Source organism: Coturnix japonica, unplaced genomic scaffold (genome assembly GCF_054131305.1).
Source record: "Coturnix japonica strain WE unplaced genomic scaffold, WE-NBRP24 Scf041, whole genome shotgun sequence".
NCBI classification, from domain to species: Eukaryota; Metazoa; Chordata; class Aves; order Galliformes; family Phasianidae; genus Coturnix; species Coturnix japonica.
In genome coordinates this window covers 3,457,599-3,467,796 of record NW_028188944.1, presented here as the reverse complement: position 1 = coordinate 3,467,796, position 10,198 = coordinate 3,457,599, and positions in this window count along the sequence as shown.

The window sequence follows — 10,198 nt, the reverse complement described above, 5'->3', positions numbered from 1 at the left end:
AGTGAAGACTATACATTTATAACGTTAGCAGGAGAGAACGGCAGAAATCAACCTCAAGAAGAGAAATCTGAGGTGAAATAGGACATGGAAGAGGCCACCCTCCCTGCTCATACCTTCAGCTGTCAGCGTGGCCTCAGTCTCTGCAATTCCTGCCTTGCACTTGTACACACCAGCATCATCGGGCTTCAGCTTCAGAATCTTGAGCTCTGCTGAATGCTTATCCCTCTTGATCTTGTACTTCTCAGAGGGCTCGATGGGTGTGTGGCCCTTGAACCATTTCACAACCTTTGGAGAAGGCCTGAAGTCACAGGACAGGATGACAGAATGACGTTCCAAAGCTGTCTTGTCCTCCAACTTCCTGGTGATTTCTATATGGTAATCTGCAAAGCAGGGGTGGAAGAGAAGAAAGGATGAGGACAATTGGAAGAAGAGGAAAGTCTCTTGCGTGTATTCCATTCCATTTAATTTCATGTTCACATCGGTTCTTTGAACGACTCTAAAGATAAAACAAAAGATTGTCTATAGGGAATGCCATTGACTACATTTCTATGAAGTAATACTGTACAGTATCTACCAAATGCAAGGTCCAGCTCTTGTTTTGTGCTTATTAAATTGCTCCCAGTTGAGGCTTTTATTCAAATAAGAGTGAGTTGAAAATATAACAAGTGCTTTAGGATGTGAATGGAGACTCTTACGCTGGGGACAACAGCAGATAAAAAGCCTGGAAGTTTCTTTCAGATGAAATCAATGACAAACTGCATCAAATTTAGGTGCTACCAAACTTAAACTTGTCTAGTTCAGAAATACAATTAATTTCACCTGATTTGACTTCTTTGGTATAGCCAAGGACAAAACCTCAGCTCTGTAGATCTGAATAGTAAGCACATCACAACTATTCAAACACATCTTTTACTGAGATGCAGCTGTCTCATTTAGTGTCCAACGACTTTGAACTGGAAATGGAGCAGACCAAAGCAGAATCTAAACATGGCTTCTACAAGGACTGATCAAATGCGGCCACCGTCAAATTCAAAGTATCTGATACAGAAGGATCACACTCACTGTCAGACAAAACCTCTTTGGAGAGGTGAACTGACTGCCCTGTTCACCCCCACTTTGGAAATAACTGCACTCATTTCCTACCTGCTCCTGGCAGTGTGGGATGGTGGGATAGCATCACACTTCCCACACTAAGCATCCCACCATGTCACTTGTTCCACCCTAACCTCAGTCCCAAAACAAAAGGGGAACTCCCTTCTGAACCCTCTTCATTTCAGATGTCTTATATGCTTGATCTCCAACCCACCCCCCACTCAGGAGAAAGATCCCCCTCTTACACCCTACCATCTTGCCGCATTCTGATGTTGTCATCAGCCTTCAGCTTGTTGTCATCTTTGTACCACTGGGTCTGAACCTCATCGTGTGAAATCTCACAGACAAAAGATGCACTCCCATATTCATTCACTTCCACATCTTCCAGTGCTTTAACAATCTTGATATCTCCAGCTGTGAAACAGTAGAGACATATTTGTCAGGGTATTTCTTTAACTGAGTGCAGCATCTTTTCCTTACACATATTTGCATAGAAAATAAGTAGGATTATGTTTTATTCTAAACCATCATCCATTCCTGAGTCATTTCTCTCTTCAACACAGTCAATGCATTATTGCCCTTGAACTTAAAGATAGACTTACTAGCTACAATGGAGCTCCCTGCAAACAGTTTTCATGGAAACCAGAATCTCATTTATTCTAAAACCTTTCAAGCAAAATTAAGGGTAGAAAAACAATAGAACTGACTGAATCTTTAAGGTCATTTAGTTCCAGTCCCTCTGCTATAGGCAGGGACACCTCCCTCCACACCAACTCTTCTCCTCAGGGTCAAGGCTTCTCTCAAATCATTCTCCTCTAAGCCTGTGCCTGTGCTTGGGATTGCCCTGACCCAGGTGCAGGGCCTTGTACTTGGCCACACTCAAGTTCATGAGGCTGCCAAGGGCCCACCTCTCCAGCCTGTCCAGGTCCCTCTGAGTAGCATCCCTTCCCTCTAGCACATCAACAGCACCGCTCAGCTTGGTGTCATCTGCAAACTTGCTGAGGGTTCATTTGATTCCACTGTCCATGTTGCCTACAAAAATGTTAAATAACACTGGTCCCAACACCACCCTCCATCTGGACACTGAGCTATTGACTGCAGCTCTCTGAGTGTGACCATCCAGACAGTTCCCTATCCTGCAACTGGTCCATCCATCAAAACCATTTTTCTCCAGTTTGGTGACCAGGATGTCATGCAGGATGGGATCAAATGCTCTGCACAAGTCCAAATAGATGATGTCAGTTGCTCTCCCATTATCCACTGATGCTGTTACTCCATCATGAAAGGCCACCAAGTTTGTCAGGCATGGCTTGAATTTGAGGAAGCCATACTGGTTACCACCAATCACCTCATCTTTATTTTCCAAACTATGCCAAGGAGAACTAGACAGAACTCTACAATGTCGTGTCACTACAAACCTGTCTGAACCATTGGCTTCTCTGCATGCTCATCACTAGTCTCTCCTTAGCTTGTGTGCCCACAAACAATGTATGGGGAATGTCAGCCACAAATCTTACCTAGGGGACATCTTTGCTTCAAAATCCTTTGAACATCACACAATCCCTTTTAACTCTCCAGGTCTGCATTTATTTATGTCAGAATCAGGCCATATTTCTGTGCTGCTATATCCCTTTTCTTCTGAAGGGCTTGGATACAACTTGGATTAACCTCAGGGGAAGAGTTCCTGTATAGAATCATAGATTTACCCAGGTTGGAAAAGACATTGAAGATCATCAAGTCCAACCGCAGCCTAACCAGTACCCTAACTCTAAAAACCCTACACTAAATCATATCCCTGAGTACCACATCCAAAAGGCTCTTAAACACAACCAGGGATGGTGATTCAACCACCTTTCTGGGGAGCCTATTCCAGTACCTAAAATCTCTAGTACCTAAATCTCTCTAAAAGAGCACAGGTATTAATCTGACCAGAAAGGTTCCTGTTTGTTCATAAAATGAGCCTTTTCCGCTCCATCTTGCATAGGCCACTGGGCACAGGGTAGCTGGGAGGCCACAGAAAAAGTGGTTCTGTGAGCAATAGGGAAACTACTGCCTAATCCAACTCCTCCAATCTCTGCGCTCTGCCAGGAGGGACATGTCTAAATAGGGTGGCAGATACACACAGGAGATAAATATTTCCACTTCCCTCAGCCAACACTGCTCTGAATTTCTATGGGACACACAATTAGATGAAGAGGCATTTGACAAAGAAGGAAATGAAAGAGTTTAGTCTGCTGTGTCATTCTCTCGGTAGCCAGAATAACTAACCCTCGCCAGTGTTAGTTCAAAGAATAGGCAGATTTTATCTCCTGACATGAGCAGTAATTCAAAGACGCTGGTATATGATCCAGTATCCTGCATATTCACTGCAGGCAGGCAAAGACATTATGAGATAAGGGAGATCTACACATCACTTGTTATGAACACCTCATAAAGATAAAACCACACACAAGAGGAGAGTTTATGAAGAGGACCACTCTTGGACTACTTTCCAAGAGGCATCAATTAGTAACTCTCTTCTCTCATTTTTCACACTACTCTACAGTGTCCTACTGAGCCCCCTTACTCCTGTTGCCAACTGCTGATGCAGGGAATCCTGAGGAACCAAGGATTCATAGTTGTTCCATCAGTAGTCCTTGGTCAGCTCTCCCTCCCTGCCCCTTCTGTTTTGATCCCACTAACCAAATTTTAGTTAGTCTGAAAAGAGGATGGAAACCTCCGCAGCAATTAGTTTCTAAATATCTTGCAATGGGCAGCTTGTAGGAGCCCCATCTCAATGCCCACAGCACAGGAGGCAGGACTGCTTAGCCCATGCACTAGTGCATTTACCAGCACAGATGTAAGCCCAGATCTATGCACACCAAATCCAGGCTCTCAGTTTGCACAAGGAGGCATCCATGGAGCTGAAGTATTAGGCAGATATTGTGGTGGGGCAGCAGTTATTGAGACGCCAGACAGAAAGGACACAGATAACGTGGCAACTCAGCTTTACCATTATGACTGCTGATGGAACATCTAATTTCACTGCTCAAAAGAGAACTTCCATATAACTGGAAAGGATGAAATTCACAGGGGAAACCACACACAGACACACACAAAAGCAATACAAAGGAGATGAAGGATGGTTCACAAACTAGTGATTCACTCTGAGACGCAAGCAAATGAAAGAGTATCCCCAACCATTTGCCTCCTGAAATGCTAAATATATAAACTCGTTGCTGTGATAACTCTGCCAGATGTGAGTCATACACTGTAAAACCTTATGGGGTCAATCAGTTTAACTTCATAAATTCATTACACCAACAAAAACAGACCATCGTGTCCAGGCTGGTTCATTTCAGCTCTTCAAAGCTGTTGGTAAAACTGCCCGAGAGCTGAAATGCTTACCAGCAAAAGCTAAAAACTGTAAATCAAATGTAATAGGCTGGCTTTGTCTACTGTATAGAAATGATGTCTGAAAAAAAGAAAAAAAAAAAAAAAAAGAACCTAAACCAGAACAAATGGAATGGCTGCATAAAACAGCCAGTACTGAAACAGCAACCCAACCTGGTTGCAGAATGAGAGAGAAAATGAGAGTTCACCAGTCATGGGACAGGACACATGTTCATGTTCATGCTAACACTGAACCCAAGTGGCCACATGAGGACAGCATCTAGTAGGAAATCAGAAAAAAGCATCCTTTCAGACGTCCCTTGGGAAGGTGGCATCTACCAGGGCACAGCAGACCCGTGTGTTCAGTAACCAGTCTGATGCTTCAGAGCCTGGTGATGAGCTATAAACTGGGGTTTAACCAATGCAACACATGGAGGGAAAATCTGTCTTGAGCATAAAGAAGAAAGAGAAAGGTATCCAAAAGGACTAACCAAGAAATGCCCAAACTGCCCATGAAGCATTTCTTCCTGTGGTGCAAAATACCACAAGAGGATTTATTTGCTCTTTCAGTTAAACATAAAATGAACCTTTAGGGTAGCTGATGTCTTGTCTTAGGCTGCTCAGCATGTGGATGTTCCCTGATCTTCATATTCACACTTGTGAATAATGAGACTTCTCTTATTTCCCTGGGAAGTAATGCCCACTTTTTTACTTTGACGGAGCTCCTTCCCATCCTAGAAGGGAAAATATCAAGTCAGATCTCCATTAGTCCTTCCATCTCTGCACTGAGCAAAGGCAGCCTTCGGATCTATGCTCAATTCACCCACTCCCCTAGAATTAATGGAACTGTGCTTACTGGAACATATGCTGAAGCTTAAGCACAGTGCAGTGTTTTCAACATGTAGGAATGGCTATAGAACTTGCATAAATTCTGGCTGACCTATGACAGCTTAAAGCACTGCGGAGGACTGTTAAAAAACTCGTTTGGACATCACCTTGAATAAATGACGTTATCCCCAAGTAAGGGAAGGAACAGCTGAGCACCGGGGAGGTACACAAAGTGCCAGAGCAAATTCTCACACTGTCAGGTGCAAAGAAAACTCAGATTTCACCCCAAAAACCCAGTTCACAACAAGGCTACAAAATCCTGGCTGAGAATTTCTGTGTTAGAGTTGAAGCTCAAGACTGTGCTCCAACCAACAATATTTTGTGCAGCAAGACCTCAGGAGTTCACAAGAAACCCAAAACAAACTTCCATTTCAACTTGATAAATGAACTCAGGACATAATAACAAAGAGTGCTGATCTGGGCAAGTAAAAGAGCACAAAGAAAAGAGAGCAATGCAAAAGCTATCAAGCAAAAGCTCAGACTCGCATCCCTTGGAAGTGAAATTAAAGGCTCTCATTCATTTCCTGAGAAGTCAGAAAGGAAAATACCATTACATGCCATACCTTGAACCACTTGACGTCCACCTTGGGCCTGGACAGCTCACACTCAAATGTGACCTTGTCCTTCTGAATGACGCTAATGTCTGCAAATGGTCTGCTGATTTTCACAGGCAATTCTGAGAATAAGAAAGAAGGATGTGGATTTAGTTGGGAACTTAGTTTTGTTCATAACCAGGTCCATGGGTGCTCTGAAATGGATCCTTCCAGATTGAAAAAACATTTCAGGTGGCCTCCTAGATTCTACCCCTTTTTGTGCTGCACGCAAGACTGAAAAAAAAAAATTACTTTTGCAAAGTTTTTCTTGTCATAAGGAAACAAACATTTGGGGAATGGCAGAACCAGGTAAAATTTTCCTTCACGTCAAGAAAGTATAAATTTCACTCTCATGCTCTTGGTGTGCTTTCTGCTATGATTATTTGGACTAATTAAGCTTTTCCCTGATGAAAGCCTAGAAGTATATCACAAGAAGGACCAACATACCAATGACCTTTTATTTGTCTTACTCAAGCATCTCCTCCTGACCAAAACTGACAATAAAATATTCAGCCAGACTACAGGTTTGAGCAGCTGGGTTGTTTCTAGGATCTCCTGCAATCTCAAGCTTGGAACACACACTTGTCTTTTGACTAAGTGTCTCTTATAGTGCAGTAAACAACAGGTTTTCACACGGCGATTCCTCATTTACCTTGCTCTGAAATCATTCTCAAACCATGCAGGATCAGTCCAGGGAGAAGGGGAGGAGAGGGAAAGGGAAAGGGGAAGCCCACGGTCCTCTAAAATCAGGCTTCTTAGCCTAAAGCTCAACAGCAAATAGCAGTCCACTTCCCCACATTGCTAGACTCCGAGCATTTAAAGAACATCAGCTGACCTCATGATGAGCTCTAACATAGCCAAAGGAATTCATATATTCAAATATTCCCTCAGGGGGAATTGTGGCTGTTCCATGCCCACAGGGTAGAAGACAGCCAGTCTTCATCTCAGCCACATAAACAGCTGCTTAGTGCTCCCAAAGCGAATGCTCACCAGTTGTTTCCAACTTGAAGGTCATCTTCTGGCCAGCAGCCTCGCAGATGTATTCTCCAGCATCTTTCTTCTCCAGCTGCTCCACAACCAGACGCCGTGCTTTGCCCACACATTCCAGTTTGAACATTCTGGAGGAGGCAAGCAGTCTTCCATCCTTGTCCCATTTTACTCCAGTTGGATCCTGTGCTACTTCACAGCTGAGGGAGGCACTTGCTGCCAGGGCAGCACTCACCTCTTTCTGCACCTGCTCCTGGTTTATAAACACAGGTTTTGGCTCTGAGGGAAGAAAAGAAAAAGTATTGACTGAGGGACTGAAATGAGACCATCTTGCAGGTTTGTATGTACAGGTTGGAACAGGTTTAGGTTACCACCTTCTGCCCAAACTAATAGCCTTCACTAGAGAATATCAGCTCTTCTGTTGAAACAAAGTGTCTAGGCAAGAAAGAACCTAGGAACTGAAGGAACCAAGAGGGTCCTTGAACACCAGTCCCATGGTTGCAAGTCACTATGCAAACATATTGAACCCAAAAGAACACCTGTCCTGCAGGCAACCAAAACCTGAGTTCCTTTTACTTAAGACCCACTGTGAAACATCAAAACACATAAACATGTGATAGTCAAACCACTGGCTGCCTTTTCATGACCCAGAACAGTACTCCTGGCTTCCTGAACAGACTCCTCATGGCCTCTACCATTGCCACAACTGTGACTGTCAAAGGCACAAAGGAAATATGCTCACCAACTCAGTCCTTTGTTCTTTGTGTGTGATTTGCAGATATCTATCTTACTTTAAGCTCTGGGAATAGTCAGCTCTACCAGGTCTCTTACTGTGAGTAGCAGACTCACCTATCCAGATGCAGCCTCCAACATAAAGGCATAGTAAAAAGGCAGTGTACTACTAGGAGAAGTTCCTGCTTCTCCTGCCATGAAAGGCTGCACGTACAACATGCACTCCAGCCTCACTGCACATACTTATCTTAGTCAAATGTTTCGGTGAACAAGAATTACAGTTTGGGATCTCAGGCACAGGAGAGATTTGAATAATATCTTGAATATTGCTTCCATTGTACATATATCAGTAATTATTATTCTACAGACAGACTGAAACAGGTCTTTGTGCCATACTAAAACCAAATACTTGCTACAAACCCAGGCAGTCAAGTATAGGGGAAAAACCTCAGTACAGACTACTGCACCTGGATCACTGTATAATAGAAACTAGATTTTACTATACTGTTCTCTGCTGTATTTCAGACAACACCTGTCTTACCTGTGACATGAATCTTGAAGGTGAGTTTCTGGCCAGCAGCCTCGCAGCTGTACTCCCCTGCATCTTTCTTCTCCACCTGGCTCACCACCAGCCGACGCTGTTTGCCCTCTGACTCAGCCTTGAACTTCTTGCTCGAGGTGATCAGTTTCCCCTCCTTGTACCACTTCACTTTGGTCTTCTCCTGGGCCACCTCACAGCTCAGCGTGGCATTTTCTGTTGGTGCAGCCTTCACCTCCTTCTGCACCTTCTCCTTGTTGATAAAGGCATTTTCTTCTTCTGGAATTTAAGGCAAACGGGCAAATTTAAGACATGAATCTTTTCAACACAGCCTTCCCCAAATGCCCAAATTAGTCTTTGGACTGTACCGTTGAGGACAGCTTTCCCACTCACATTTCCTGACAGTGCTATGAATTGAATGCCAACATCTGAACTATATCAATTGCCAGTGAAGAACTTCCTCCCTGCCAGACTAAAACAGCTTAGATAGCCCTAAACTTGTTTTCATTTCCACCAGTATCATGTTCCAAAATCTTCAAAAATTAAAAAACACCCCTTTCCCCACTGTCCAGCAGCACACCAGCATACGCAGTCATTGAAAAGTCTGTTTCATACAAGGGGACAGGCCAAACAATTGTCCAAACAAGCTGACAGCTGTAAGTTGCTTTGCCAGCAAAAGCCAGGTGATGGTCAAGGTTAAATTCTGTTTGTGATTAAGTCATAGTGAGGAAATGTATTTTTCTCACCTACTTATTTCTGAAAACAATTCTTATATCTCCTGAGTTTTCAGAGGCAGTAATAAAATGGTTTCCCCTATGGAATCATAGAACGGTTTGGGTATAGAAGGAAGCTTTAAAGATCATCCAGTCCAACCTCTTGCCGTGGTCAGGGACATCATTCACTAAATGAGGCTGCCCAGGGTCCCCATCCAGCCTGCCCTTGGACACTCCAATGATGAGTCACCCAAAACCTTCACTGGACAATCTGTTCCAGTGTATCACCACCCTCATCATAAAGAACTTTTCTCATGTCCAAACTGAGTCTACCCTCTTCACTTTTGAAACCATTGCCCCTTCTTATGTTGCTATAGACGCTGGTAAAAAGCCTTTTTCCACTTTCTTATCAGACTCTCCTAATAAATAGAACGCCTGTCTTCCTCCATTTCTGGAAAGAAAAGCACCAGCTTGAAGCCTTTCTATTTTTAAGCATTTCTTTTGTACCTGCTATAGAGAAGAAAACAAAAGAAAATACGGGAAAACCTTTTTAGTTGCAGGTTTCTTTAATTTAATAGAAACCACCAATGCTGCCGTCTAGCATTGTGACCAAATGCTGTCTCTAACACTATTTAGGAAGAAGCATTTGCAGGGGTGTGCTTGTGCCCTGAAGATATCTTTAATATTCTTCAATTTCCCCTGTAATTATTGACTTCTCATTTTGCTATCATTGCATCTACTTGAGATCCCCAGGGAAATTCACAAATTATTTCCAGCCTGTCTTAAGCTGAGGCTACCCAAGTCCTCTGCGTTCATAGCTTCAGAAGGCAAACAGAAAACTATATGAATTAAACAGAGTTTAAGGACCGTCTACATCACTGAATGCTGGGGTTAAATGTGTCAAAGCACTTAACTTTCCCCTCCTTCTTTGTTGGGGGGTTCAATACAGTTGAAACAATTTCTCTCACCTGTTACATCAATCCTGACGGTGAGTTTCTGGCCAGCAGCCTCGCAGCTGTACTCCCCTGCATCTTTCTTCTCCACCTGGCTCACCACCAGCCGACGCTGTTTGCCCTCTGACTCCACCCTGAACTTCTTGCTCAAGCTGATCAGTTTCCCCTCCTTGTACCACTTCACTTTGGTCTTCTCCTGGGCCACCTCGCAGCTCAGCGTGGCATTTTCTGTTGGTGCAGCCTTCACCTCCTTCTGCACCTTCTGCTTGTTGATAAAGGCATCCTCTGCTTCTGGAACTGGAAAACATTGGGTAAAATATACATTAGATA